A 15,432-nucleotide genomic window follows, 5' to 3' on the forward strand; every position below is an offset into this window, starting at 1 on the left:
CAAGTGAATAAAAATGCTGTTTTATATCATCTTGTGCTGTGTAACCTCCCCTTAACCTTGAGGACATGTAGCACAATTAACAGTTGCTATGTAGTTTGAGCAGTCTCCTTGGTTTTTGAATAAAGATTCATACAGGAAGGAGAGACTTGATTCTCAATATGCCTGTAAATGTCTGGAAGGGAAAGGGAAAGAGAAAGAGTAGTATTGGGGGATGGGGTGGTTAGTTGGGGGTGAGGAAGGAGCCATTACTGCGTGCCATAATTTATTAATCTATCTACACATTTTGGTTGTCATTGCCTTCCCTGCACATTTTTCTTGGACTCTATTATGAATAAATACTATTTTTGTATGTACACCAAAAATACATAGATTCTGGTAATGCTTTGGTATGAGGGAAAGTTGAAACACTGCAGGAAATACTTTCTGCATTGACACAATCTCTTTTTGCTTGTGCTCTGTGCTTGTATATAATGTTTATAAAGCAGACAGACATCTGCTTCCCTTTCCTCAATTGTAGACTTTGATTCCAATGAAACAGCTTTTACCACACAATACTTAAGTTGTCTAAGTGAGAATAGTTCTGCCTTTTAATGCGGATGTTGGTTCTTGTGCTTTTGGAGGTACTGTGTGTCTCTTTGGGTGAAAAAGAGACAATCTGGGGCTTAGAACTGTCATGGTGGCAGCAAGGACCCCTTCTTGACAACAGCAGTAAAGCCTTCTGGAGTGGAAGGAGTGTAAAGGGAGAAGAAAGTGACTCAGTTTTGTCTGAATTGATTGTGCAGCAGGTTCCCTGGAGTGGTGGTTTGTCCACTGCCAAATTTTCTCTTGTGGTGTCCAGAGAAAATTAGTACAGATTCTGTCCCCCATCTACCAGTTTGTTGTATGACCCCTGACAACATCCAACAAAATCCTAATAAATTCAAAGATATTCCTTTCAATAAAACTACTCCTTAACAAAAGGGTTTGCAATCCTCAAGCTATATATGTGCATCAAAGCACAGATGTTAAATAAAGCTGGACTTTTTCAGTTCAGTGGTTGAATTAATGCATTTGAAAGGAAGAGGGGAAAGGATTTCAGGACAAACCAAACCAGATGGGAGAAGATGGGGGTTAGCTTTCCTATAAATTTCTTTGGGGTCAACCCAAATGTATGGTCTGAAATTAATGTTTTAACTTGGGAATTATTTGTTTAATCTATACTAAGAGATTTTATTTTTAAAAAAGAAAAATGTTCAATGTGTTTGCTTGAAAATACTGAAACAAATTACTCCGAGTTCCTGATCTTCCCCCTGTCTGTTTTGATTCACACTGATTGTGCAGTTTGATGGGAAATCACAAAAGCCTTGTTCTTCTGAGTAAATGTATTTTATGGTTAATTCATTATTTTATAGGGAGGTGGGCAGGGAAGTCCAGTTGTTATACTAAATGCTTTTGGCTGGTTTATTGCGTGTTTAACTGTTATATTCATCAAGATGCAATCTGAAAGAAGAATGATTTCTAAGCTTGAGTTGCATTGAATATAAGATCTGTCCATATCAAATGATACAAGAATGAACCTGTCATACAACCTTATTTTAATTTTCCCCAGTGTCTCATTGGTGGGAATTGAATTTTTTGGCTCAATGGTCTTTTTAAAGATTTATTGAGATACCAAATGACTGTCTCTTCCCTATATTGTGTACAGTAATACTAGATTTGGTGGCATTAATTTTTTACTTCAAATAGAATTTTTTATGAGAAAGAGATGTTAAATCTTTCAGATCAGCAGAAATACCCACTGTAATTCTAATTTTGGAACCTCAGTTGGTTAGATGATAAAGGCAATATTCGCACATGCTAGTTGGAGCTATTTTGATCCCAGTCATAAAAGACTCCAGACTGTTGCTATATATTGCTCTGTTTACCTAGAGGATGATGTGTGTGGACAGTTGGAGAGACTAGTCCTGTGGTTGCTGTACTGAATTTTGTCGGGGACTCTGCAAATAGGGACGTAAAAGAGCTACACAGATTGTTTCAAATAGTGGTGAATACCATGGTTTTGGCTCAACATATTTATGCCTTTCTAGATGAAAGTAGAACATAAGTTTGCTGGAAGCAAGAAGATTTTTTTTTTATGAACTCTAACAGTTTGGGGAAAAAAAGTTTTCTCAAAGAAAAGAAAACTGAGATGAAAAAATTAACTCCTGGAAAAGTTTTTGCCACTTGCAAGAATATCACAAATGCCTTCATTGTTCCTATGCTCTTGCTAAGTTTTGAAGCAGAAAGCAACAGCAGTCTGACTTCTAATGTCATAGGACGAATCAACTTCAAATAGTATTTCAAGAGGATGAAAGAATTTTTCCAGGTACTACTGCAGTGTGTCTAAAGCCACTGAGGTTTCATAGGCTATGCTTTCTGTATGAGGCCAATCCTCTTGTGCATATAAAATCACAAAGTAAAGAGTTGCTATGAGGAGTCTACCTTGTGAACATCAATAATTACTACAGTTGCAGTCCAAAAAGTCACTTATTTCTTAACACACAAATGAGAAAATCTTGATTAAGCAAGCTGGGGAACGAGAATTTGGATTCTTTGTTTTGATGTGGCAGTGCAGACAACTGCACTGTAAGATGTTGAATTAGGAGCTGTGCATGGGCATAGCTGCCCAAGCTTGCTGGCAGGAATGGGATGTTCATCTTCAAAAAATCCACTCAGAAAAAAACCCAACAAACATTTCAATAAATAGAGCAATGAACCGTTTAAGGATTTTGTCCTGGATCTGTCTACAGAAGGACTAATATTGATTTGCCAGAATTCACAATGCATTTCTGAGACACTATTTTTCTTCAACACGAGTAAACCCTTCAATTAGAAAAATACCCACAAAGAGGGGAAGAAACCCAGTAGTTAAACAAGAAAACTTTAATTATCTGTTTGATCCTTTTAACTCTCAGTTCCTATTGCTATACTAAAATAGGAAAATGTATTTTGAAAGTGAGCTAGCAAAGGTTCTTCCATGTGCTACATTCCCACTTCTCCACAAATAAAGTATTATTTGGTAGTAGGACAGAACTCTTAATCTGTGAGTAAGGGAGTAAGGCAAATTATATCCTAAATATCACCAGTTGGTGACCCAGTATAAACCCATCTTCACAGTGGACTCCATTTCAACATCTGACTTCAGACACAGCAAGACAGCTCAGCCATATTGCTAACTTAGAAAATCATGTGGTCTGGGAAAGGTGGATGTCTAGTTTCATAGAAGTATCCATGCAGAGGTAAGCCCAACTGGATGTCAGTATGTAGGTTTTTTTGAACTGTCAAAGGGATTATTGGTTGCAAAGGGCTGTTATCAAATAGGGAAGTGAGCAGGAAGAGGGCTGTGACAGCTGTATGCCATTTATTGCATGTTCCTTTTTCTGATACATTTGTTGACTTGTTTTCCCCATTCCTGCAAAATGTCTCACCTCCTCTTGCTGAATTATATTTTGATCTATACTAAGACACCATCTGATGCTTCTGTATTTTCTTTCTTACAGCTTTTTTTCTTAAAGATTTCATTTTACACAACCTTTCCAAACTTTTTCTCACTGGAATCTGTCTATGGAGTGTTCTTTTCTATCTGTCAGTACTACACTTCCTTCATCCTGACCAAGCTTCTTCCTTCTACCATTTCTACCTGAATTAATCCCCACTGTCATCCAACTGCATCATCAGTGTCCAGAGTGCTCAAATCACTCAAGCAGATTCCTGCTGTCCCAAAGCAAGGCTACCTAAGATCAGCAATGATGCCTTCCTTCAGGCTCACACCATACTAAATGTCACTTGTTCCATTTTACTGTTGGTCTGTACTGAGAAACTAGGTCATGTATTTTTGCCTACAAGTTTTTCTTCAGTTCTGGTATACTTCTGCTCAAGTAATTTTTCTCTTTTACTGCCAAGTGTCCTGCGCTTACCGTGTCAATCAACTGTAAAACTCTCTAGTTTGTCTCCCAAATTTTTCCTGGAAAAAATGCCTGAAAGATGTGCTTCCAAGGAAAGATCTAAACTCTTTGTGGAGGACAGATGATGGCTGGAAAGAGAAACAACCTTTCCAATCTTTAAGAACTGGGAACACGGTAAGAGGAGTCACAGAATTGTTAGTCTGCTGGTTGAAGTTAAATTCCTTGAATCAATATTGGAATAAATGATCCAACATTTTAAAAGCTCTTGAAATGTGATGAGAATGAGAGTCGCTACAGATCTGTAAGAAGCAAACTGCCAAATTAATTTCCATTTCAATGGGATAATAGGACTTGCAGAAAATGGAGAAGCAGTAACTCTTATCCTTGTGTTAGTAAGGTTCAAGGTAGTAGTCAGTAATTAGCTCTCAAAAGGAAAAGCTTTTGAACGGTGGTATGCAAGGTTCTGTCCCATGTCTGAGACTATTCAACAGCTTCACTAATAACGTGGGGTTGAACCTGAGCATGTTCACTTGCTTAACAAGAAGAATTAAACTGGGGAAAAAGGGGGCTGCAAATATATTGGGGAAATTGAGGAAATGGTTGGAAGGTGTATCTGCTGTAGTCAGCAGTAGTAAAGCATTGTCCAAATTGCATAATAAAATCTTGGATATGCCAGATGCAAAAATGTGGAGAACCTAAAAAGATCCTTGAAAATTATCAGATGTCTACACTGGAAGAATCTGAGTGCATTGGTATAAGACAAGAAAAATGACGGGAATATCTTAAGATATAAAAACTTCTTCCATATAGGAAGAGAAAAACTTTTTCCCAGAAAGATATTACAGGCTTTATACATATATGTGTGTGTATATATATTTATATATTTATATATATTTATTTATATAAATTATATTTGTATATAAATAATACAGCTACATCATAGAATGAAGAATGAAATGGACTTGATGTGACTTCTCAAATTCCCTTATGGTTTCAAAATGCCATATTCTTTTAAAATGTAGGACAAAGTAGAATTGGTTTAGATGAAAACACAAGTATATACATTGTATATGTACAGAATAAAGGGGAAAACTCTTATTAGAATTTTTTGTTGCTCATATAGTTGCTGTGTTGGATCATACCTCATTAACACTACTGAAACCTTGTGAGTGAGGAGTGAGTAACAGCCAGACATAGATGTTGAGTCGATGATCTGCAGCTAAGAGATATTAGGCAACTGCCTTAGTCTTGGGCAGCTGAATTAACATTTTAAGCACACACATATTTTGATCTTGTAATGTAGCATCTGTATGGCTCTGAAAAGAGAATTCAATGGTATAGTCACAACCTCTCTCCTTCCCACTGAAATAATATACACTTATGAATTCTGAAGTAGGTGGATTAATCCAAGTCTATAGTCTGAATACCTCTGAAGCTTGGGCTGGAAGACCAAACTCATGTTTTTTTCCAAATCTTTCATGCACTAATATTAAAGTCTTACAAACTTTTGAATGCATGTTTAAAGTTGTAATTTTATCTTGGACTGGTCCCATGCAATTAAATTTCAGAAATTTGGTACTGAGGACTTTTATACAACGCTTAACAATTTCATTCTACGTTATGGTAAGGTGAATACATCTCAAAATGATTATTGCTTCATATGGATCCATGAAGTTTTAGTAGATTTAATTATCCCAAACTATTATTATTTTTCACCACCCCCACTCCCCCCCCCCCCCCCAAAAAAAAAAAACAAACCAAAAAACCCAAACCCACACACCAAAAAACCCCACCAAATCAAAAAGAATGGTGAGGTGATGTAATGGTTGAAGAGATACCATAAGAAGAATTGATACTAGCACTTGTCCCAATAGGAGTACATTTTACATCTGTTATTTATGATGTGAAGTGCCACTGGGGACAGACATAGTAATTATACATAGTAATACCTTTAATTAGACTAACAAAATAAGTATTTCACACAGAATTTAAGGATCTTCTAAAAGCTTTACCCTTGATGAAGAGTCAATTGGTGCAACTGAAGAATAACTCCAACAGGAACTGTAAACTGGGAAGACTGATATTTCCTAACTTCTTGTGCATTGATTCTTGTGGCACTTGTCAATAAACTTAGAATTCCTCTATGACCTTTCAGAAAAAAACCTCCTGTGTACTTGGAAAGCTTAAGAATAAAACTTATTGTTGGTCAAATGACAAATGTCAGGGGACCTTCTGCTATCATTGTGCCTATACCAAGATTACTTTTTTATTAAATCTAATCTCTTTTGTAAGTATTACAGTGACTAGGTTATTGGAGCAGAAAAATATCCTTACCTGAGACTGTGCTGCCTCTCTTGGCTGCACTGCCTGAGGTACAGAGCTGAAGCTTGGGGGTATGAAGACTTTGAAGTTAAAGCATAACAGCCTCTTTGTTTTCTCTGTTTTTCTTGCCGTAAAGAGCACATAGCTAGAGTGAGAGAGTTCACTGAATAGATCCTTTACACAGCCACCCACTGCAACACCTGCTGGCAGCTGAGTGTGACACCACTGCAAACTCTACCCCTGGCACAGGAAGGGACACAGAAACCCCTTGTTCAAGCTCGTTTTATAATAGTCAGAAATATACGTGTAGAGGGCTGGGTTTTCCTCATTCTTGAAGCCAGTTTTTCCATGTGTTTCAGCCAAAGCGATACCTGCAAACATTAAGATTAATTTCCAGCTCAGTACTTTAGAAATATGACAATGCTACAATTATATTGTGTCATCTTTAGCATGTAGGGTGGGCTTCAATGTCTTTACAGGCACAGTTAGGTGAACAGGTTATTTTAATAATCTGTGACTATTGATTGTGCCCTGTAGCTTGTGTCTATCTTGAAATAAAGGGCCAAAGGTCAGGCTTTAGAAGAAAAGACAAAATGGGATTTTAAAATTGGACCTTTTTGCGTGGTTGTTGCAAATTAAGGACTTTCACTTGATTGCTGATTGTGGGCAAGGTGGCAGGGGAGTTAAGCTAATGAAAACTCTGAGCTGAACCTTGTGGGTGGGCTAAAGACAGGACACCCAAAACAGTGGAACCCCAATAGTCTCTGCTATGGAAGCACTTCTGTGACTTAGACTCCAGCTTGAAGTTGTGTTCTTTCTGTGCTTTGTTAGCATTTACGTGCCTTGATCCATTAATATCACTCCTAAAACACACCCAAAATGAAGGCCAAATTATTTTTTATTTACAGTACCTCTCTAAATTGTTTAGTTTGGTGGGGTTTTTTGAAGGTTTATTTGTCACTTGAAGAGTTATGAGAACTGTTTTTACAAAGAACATACCTTATAACACCTATCAGATCTTTTTCTGACTTAAAATATTAAATTCAAAATGCAAGATTTGAAAAAATAGCAAACATATATACTTATTATGCAGCAGTTGCCTCTAAGCCATGTTTGATATGAAGTAGTTTTTTTAAAAATTCCAGTTTTAAGTCATGATAGTAGATAATTTATCCACAAATTTCATGATAGAACGAAAATTAACTTCTCTGTTTTGCTGTTTAAAGTTTTATCTGAAACAGCACTTGTGGCTATTTGCATGAGATGCAGGCTAAACCTTATTAAGAGCTGAGCACCCACTGCAGTAGTTCATTCTCTATTTAGTTTTATTAATAGTTGAGAGTTTTCTTGGTAGGAGAAGTTATTTTGATAATCATAACAGAAGAAAAATTCTATACACGTATAAATAAAACTTGGTGATGAAAAGTAGGTCAGTCCTTCAGTCTGGCTGTTAGCTACATCTTAAAGATTTTTCTCTGCAGTGATTTCCTGATCCACTTATTCTTAATATCATAATCCTTAAATTTATAACCCTCAGTGATAGTTAATGATTGCTAACATATATGATTTTCTTCATCCAGTGTCAACAGTGCTGGTGATGTATTTGGTCATGTGTCTGTAAGTGGCTGTCTGTTTCAGAATCTGGTTATTTAAAGTGTATCTCATTTAATTACCAAACAGCAAATATTGTCTGCTAAAGTCACTGACCTAGAACGTTGCCTCTAAGCTTTTGAGCATGGCTGATGGTGCAATGATGTAAAATGACATGAAAGCTGAAGACATAATTGCTCATTGTGAATATTTTTTTCATTAGCTAACATTATTCTGAAGATGAAAAGTGACAGTTATATATTTTTGGCAACATTTCCCTGTAGGAAAGGACCATGCAACCTACTTATTTTTGCTACTGTTAGGGCTGACTCAAAATATATTCACAAAAAGTTTATTTATTGACATCACAGACTGAGTTTTTGAGCAGTCTCTACCCAATTACTAATTTAGGGTTCTTATAGTCTAGGTATGTAGTCATGCAAAATGAGCTGTTAGAGGTTTATCCACAAAATATCACAACAGTTATTTCTAGGAGCAAATGCTGTGTTTTGGGAGTATTAAAAAAAAAAGAAAAAGGAAAAAGTGAAGCATTCAAAATTTAGATGCTGCTTCTGAATATCTGGCTGCACAAAACTGAAAAACGCCATCTGGTGACAGCTTTACCTTCTATGCATGCCATCAGGCTGCGTGCGTGTGTGTGTTCCCATTGCTTGCAATTTTACATGTGTAGCTGATGGAAATGATACATATGTGGAAGCTTGGAAAGCAGTTAGTGAGCAACCTTATTTTAAAAAGAACTGATAAAATGTTGCAGCCAACACTTAAAGTGAACATAGAGCAAAGCACATATTGCATTATTCTGTGCTTGTAACTGCAGGCTCTGTGTTCATGTTAACACTGACTGTTACACTTTCTGATGATGATAAAGGTACATAAAAAGCAGTCAGCTCAAGAACCTACCAGTCTTGTCTGTGCAATGTGGAGACACCAACTTTATTGCTCAACAAGTTTGGAGGGCCTGCTGAAGCTGCGGCTCTTCCTGCTATGAGGAGGATAGTGGGTACCAGTGCTCTGTAAGCTCAGGAGCAGCAAATTGCTAATTTAATCTTATTTATTTGGAGACCCAAGTCAGGATTTTCTGTAGGTGTGACATATACCAATTCATTTCTTGTAGCAAGATAGCAGAAGTCTATTTAATTTTAATGACTACAAAAAGTCCTTAAAACATGGTCTCTTATTTGTAGGCACTTTATTGAATTACTGTCCAGCTTCAGTTCAGCAAAAGCCAGTATATCCTCTTGGCAAATATTTTTGTCATGGGTATACTGAGCTAATCTGAGAGTGTCCTTATAGAAAATATATAAGGCAGGAAGGCTTCTCTTTCAGCAGAATATAGCTCAGGTACCCCATCTAAGTAGAGAGGAACCACTAGCACTGGACAGGTCAAAACCAGCTGTATAAGGTCTAGCAAAGAAAAAAAAAAATATCTGTGTGGGTATGCATGTCTCAGACTTGACTATTCCAGAGCAATGCTCCTGACTGATTAGCGATACAGTAGTGTCTCCAAAATCTCAGCACAAAGTTTAATGAGGAAATCAAGTTCCCACACAGATAACAGCCTCTACAAGGAAGAAGGAAGCCTAATGTTTGGGGGTGGTTTTTTTCTTTTTTTTCCCTCCCCCTGTCCCCCAGGTATGAAGTGTCTTGGGTGCCTGTCTGCATTCACAAAGACATTGATGGAATGGGTGGTGTAGCCATGGAGTCAGGGGAAAAGGAAGGGTTTTTTGGTGTGTGGGTTGTGGTGTGTGTTTGGTTTTTTGTTATTTTGGGTTTGGTTTTTTTTTTTTTAGAATGGACTCTTAACAGTCAGTTTATGGCATTCACTTTGGTCAGACCTGTGGTTTGTTTATCTTACTCTTGATGCATGTCATCCAGTTCCAGAAGGCACTTCCACTCAACAGTTACAAGTGTTTGTACAGGTACCTGCAACGCCTAAAATCTTGCAGAACATAAGTCCTCTCTTGTGAAGGCTGGTACATATCTGAAGTCAATATGTAGTTCTAGGCCAGAAAGGGGTGCCAACAGGCATCCCAGCTGAAGAGACTCCTGGATATTGTGACAGAAGGTATTTTAAATTATATGATAATGTTTTTTTTCAACTTTTTTTTTCTCAAATGCAACCAATCCATGGCTTAGTTTTACTAAGTCTGCACCAAAACCAATGGGAAATGCTGTAAAACACACAATATGAAGGGAGAGAGAGGAAACAAGCTTCCATTGCTTCAAGTATGTACACTTGTGCTGTGGGAGCCATCATCAGACAAAAATATGCTGTGAGCTCTTTCCCACCCACATACCTCAGGCTTCATGAAGTGAAGGAGACTGTCATGTGGTGGCAAAGGCCAGATTATCATAATGTGGGTGTGATGTCCCAAAATACTCTCCTGCCTGTTGTGTTCTGAAGCTCCTTATTTGTACCTGCAAAGTGGTAATCTGCACAAACGGAGTAGTTGGGCTTCCAAGTGCTGGTTGTCCAGGACCACCCACAATTTGTCTGTGGGCAGAAATGCTCTCTGTAGGTAGGACAGGTAGGTACATGTGGTTTTCCAAGTACATGTTCTTTTGTTATCCCCCTCTCTGCCCCTCCCCCCCCCCCCCAGTGACATTTACCTCTGACTGCGTTTTTATTTAGTGTAGTATGTGTAGGACCATACTTCTACATCTCTCTTGTGTGTTGGATTGCCAAATCTTCAGCTTGTACAAATTGGCATAATTCCACTGAAATCAATAAAAGTATGTTGACTAAAACCTGCAGAGAACCTGAATTCATCAGTTAGCAAACCATGATCCACATGAAATTCTGGAATGATCTCCCACAATTGTTTTGGGGATGTACAGATATCTTCTTGGAGAGGTTACAAAGACTTCCTTTAAGGTATTCTGTAGGCAACAGCTGGCTTCTCTCTTTAAAGTACTGGGTTTTTCACTGTTGCCTTCAACAGTTAAATCCTGAATCTCTGAAAGTTCTCCTTAATTTTGGTATCCCTCTAGCAGTTTGTGGCCTCCCTAGTCTGCAGGACAGTGGATGCAGTAATTTCATCATGTCTGTCAGTGTCTTAACCAGCAGCATATTGATACTGAGACAGTGAACTGGATGGCATTTAAATGTAAATCTATTGTCATGAACTCCAGGCTTATCATGGTTCATTATTCTGAGACAAACACAGTAACTAGCACGGGGTGTACTTTATGATAATTAGGAATGTTTTGCACATCAGATGGTGATGTTGACTTTTAAGGGCAACCACCTGAACTCAGCTCTCACTAGCTAAAATTAATATTTTTGTATTTCTTTTTGCTTCAGTGTTTCAAAATGTCTACGATAAAATATTTTAACTATTTAATTACTAAATAATAGATCCATGCAATCAAATAGCTTAATAGCACGGTTATTGGAATAACTTGCAGTTACCCATAGGTGATGCTGTCATTTGTCTAAACTACAATTGTTTATCTTGAGTGCAAAGTGAAACTTCCACTATCTTAATGGCCAGGTGAATGTCACTTTCCAGCTATCTTGTATCTTTGCCTGACCTGGTATCTGAATCTTCTGAATACTGTTATCCTAGAATTGTGGTATATGGTCCATTTTAGACTTGCTTTTCATCATAATGATCTAGTGTGAGATTTCTATCAGAGAAAATAACAATTATTAAAGAAACATAACAAAAAACACCACACAAAATATAACTTATATCATCTGGTCTCACAATAATCTATTTGCAAACTTAAGAGAGGTTAAAGAATAAGATGTGGCTTTGAGCAACCCAGTCTAGTAGATGGTGTCCCTGCCCATGGCAGCGGGGTTGGAACTACATGATCTTTAAGTTCCCTTCCAAGCCATAGATTCAGTGATGACTCTGTGATTCTGAAGTGGCTTTGTTAAAGTGTCATTAAAACTTTTAGAGCTAGCTTGAAGCTGCTGTATTTCATGAAACAAAATCAGGAAAGGTCAGAATATGTAGTGTGGGTGTATATGCTAGCTGCAGAGTTAGGGTATTTTTCTCATTTACTGTGGAATATAGGCAAAGTTTCTGTTGTAATTCATGGCTTGTGTGGATTACAGCTTCTGCACCTGAAGCTCTCCTTAAGTTTTTGGCCTCAGTTCAAATACAAACCTAGGAGAAGGAGGGAGGAGACTATTTTTGGGTCTAGTGACAATGTGAAGGCAATTTCATAGCAAGCAGATGTGGAAATTGGACAATTCTGTCAGTTATTTGGTAAGAGCTGTATTTGGAAGCTGTGCAATTTGAATACTTGCTCTTTCCTCCTCAGATCAATACTTCCTAAACTTAAACCTTATCTTAAATGTATTTGTTGGACATATTTGTGTATTTAGTTTGTGATTACTGGCTGTTATGAAATGAAGGCTCTAACATGGCAATGTAAATACTGAGTTTGTAAATACATTTTGGATGCAGACAGCAGAAGGGGGGTGGTTAACCATTATGCTTAATATATGAACAAAGAATGAGGATGCAATAATGTAAAATAGTTATAATGTAAAATAATTCTAATGTTTCTTATTGGACAGTTGTTAACTTTTGTAACTGCACTCTAGAAATTGTTTGCTTAAAATACATGGCAGTATCTTCAATATCTCTCAATAGTGACAAATGGCAAATGCGTTAATGGTTCTCATGTTATCTTGAAGATACACCTCATTTATATATGAGGGATTGCTTTTAAACTCATTAAAAACTTGGTGGTTTTGTATTTATTCTTTTGCCCCTTTTGCAGGCTGTACATTTAAAATTAATATAATATGGGGAAAATGAAATGGAATGTCAAGTTTAAGTACTTGAAGTAATCACAATAGGCTTCTGCTCGTATGCAGAGTTCACTCCTACTACTACATATGCTGCTATGGCTTCTAAGTTTCAAAATCTTAGTGATTTTTCTGAAGTGGGGGAGGAGGAGCTATATTTTGAAAAAAAAAAAAAGATTTCCCTAAGTTCAAAAAATGGCAAGTGCCACATTTCAAGGAGATGAAATAATCTATTGCAAAATAGGAATGAACTGTGGACACTTATGTATCTGTGGAATAATGTTAGATAAATTTAAAAGTGTCAACTGTGTGGTGCCATTACAAATGCTATTTTTGGCTGAACAGGATCAGTGATCGCTTGTAAAATAAGGAGGCATCAGACTATTTCAGCTAGCCTTGGTTGGGCTGCTTGGAATGCCGTCTATTTCTGGACATACTTTAAGTGGATGCACAAGAAGACTGAAAAAAGTGAAGACAAAATTATGCAAACCTAAATAAAAGAAAGGGAAAGATACAAAAATTAATCTGGCGTGTATGTCACCATGCAAATGCTTTTAAAAAAAATTGGTTTTCATTGTAACTCTGGCAAGTAATAAAGATTAATAAAAAAAAAAAAGAGGGTGGTCAGCAAGAAAAACATGGTGTTTGTGTTAGGGAAAATTCGGGATTGCAGGATCATTCTTTTTTCCTGAAAAAAACACATGACTGGAGTCCAAGATCACCTAGCTACTGCTTCCAGTTCAATTATAGACTACTCTTAACTGTTTTAACTTACTGTATGTCACTTCGTCTGTAAAGTAAGAGGTGTTAGTGTGCTGGTGTTCGGCTGTGCCAAAAAAAGTGAGTCTAATATTCATCCTCCTTTGGTCCTGAATATCCAGACTACTTCTGCTGTAGGAATTATTTGACTTGTAGTTTTAGAGGTAAAACCAAGAGTTTTTCTCTACTTGCTAAATGCAAGTTATAGACAATGCAGAAACTGTTGAGTTGGATGTTTTGACCCATTTTATGCCAGAAGTCAGGAAATAAAGGTGAATGTTTGGAGGTAAGTAAAAACAAACAAACAAAAAACCCAAACAAAAGCCCATGACCCAACAACTCCGAAGTTAGTACCACCTCTGCTGTCTTCAAGCACAACACTGGGGAACAGCAAGTGATCTCTCGTGTATAGAAAGTATATTTCTTCTCCTCTACTGCTGTAAAACTAGTGTTCCTATTATGTCAAGGTCCATCATGTTTACTGCAACTTTGATATGCTTGACCTAAAAATATTGCGGTGAGTGAATTATTTACAACGACGCTGAGAAGCAATTTTCTAGAATGTCTCTGTGACCTGTGGGCATTGCACCGAGGACATATGTATCATATTAACAAAAAACCATGAAAATGACCATGAAACCTTTCCAAAATATTTCACAGCTACTGTTACCAAAATGGGATTGTTCTGTGGCTTTACAGCATAAGAAAAGATGTGTGAGAGCCAGCATCTCTTGTGCAGCATGGAATAATGGTATGGTTTTGCTAATAAACATCTTGTAAATTACTAGTCTATAGAAGCCGACTTCTAGTTAAGTTGTATGAAATATTATATATCTGTACATGAAGAAGATATTTTTCTATCTCTCTATAAAACCATGATGTTGCTAAAATTACCGATAAACTTTATACTAGGAACCATTTAAAAGAGACTATTTCTGCAGAGTCTGTTCTTCAGAAATCAGTAAAAACTTGCAGTCTGGGTGAAAATACTTGTTTTATATTTGTAATGGGTGTGGACTGATTATCTGTGCCCAGGTCAGTGCCAGCTGAGGTTTCTGCACACTCTTCTAGTAAGGTATGAATTGTTGCTGTTTCATATCTAGTGAGTGTATGAAATGACTATGAAAGAAATAAACCTGATTTTTGGGTTCCAATAAGCAACCTTGGCACATGCTGTTGCAAGAAACGTACTAGCTAGAGCTTAATTTGAAAGTTTATCCTAAATAGAAGATATACCTTTGAGTCCTGCTTTTAATGATCTTCATCTATCTAAAATATATAATCTGGTAGTAATTCAAGTTCCCGTTTTTGTAGAAATAAGTAAACTTAAAGGTACAGGCTTTTCTCTGAACAGTGCTGCTGAGAAGTCATAGATCCATAGTAACCCTTCTTTTTGATACTTTACTTTTCTGTCTCTGACCACAGTAGTATTCAGCAAGCAATAGACCTTGTGGGGGGGTCTGTAGTAAATGTTGCAATGAAAAAATATAATCTTTCCAAACATCAATTTTAAGTAAAGTCCAAACAATTCCAGGATTAAATTTTGGTGTGGTTATATCTTTGAAGGAACTACCCCCCCCCCCCCCCCCCCCCCCAAATATCAGTCTCATATAGGATTGAGGATTGATCGCTTTCATGATTGAAACATATTTTTATCATTTAAGTAGACAGGTAGCACAAAGTTCGAAGCAACTACAGATGTATCCTCCCCTGATAGCTTTGATGCTTATATCCTGTTCAGTTGCTACAAGGTGGAACATGGATAAAACAAGCACAGTACACAAGATGACTGTTGTGTAACTGATATGCTAGGGACACTGTAAATAATCAGACTAAAATATTATTAATGGATGCCCCATTATAAGGAGGAACAAATGAATGCTGTGTGATTACCTAACCTTTGGAAGCAATTTCTACTGTAGAATATTGGAGTTGCACTAAGTCTGAAGGCTGAACTTACCTTGGATGACTGTATGATGTGAGAAATGTAGACTAGTCATTCTGTGTGTCTGACCAGGTTAATAAAGAGTTGTAAGGAAATAAGGACAA

This window comes from Falco biarmicus, chromosome 11 (assembly GCF_023638135.1).
Source record: "Falco biarmicus isolate bFalBia1 chromosome 11, bFalBia1.pri, whole genome shotgun sequence".
In the NCBI taxonomy this organism is placed as follows: Eukaryota; Metazoa; Chordata; class Aves; order Falconiformes; family Falconidae; genus Falco; species Falco biarmicus.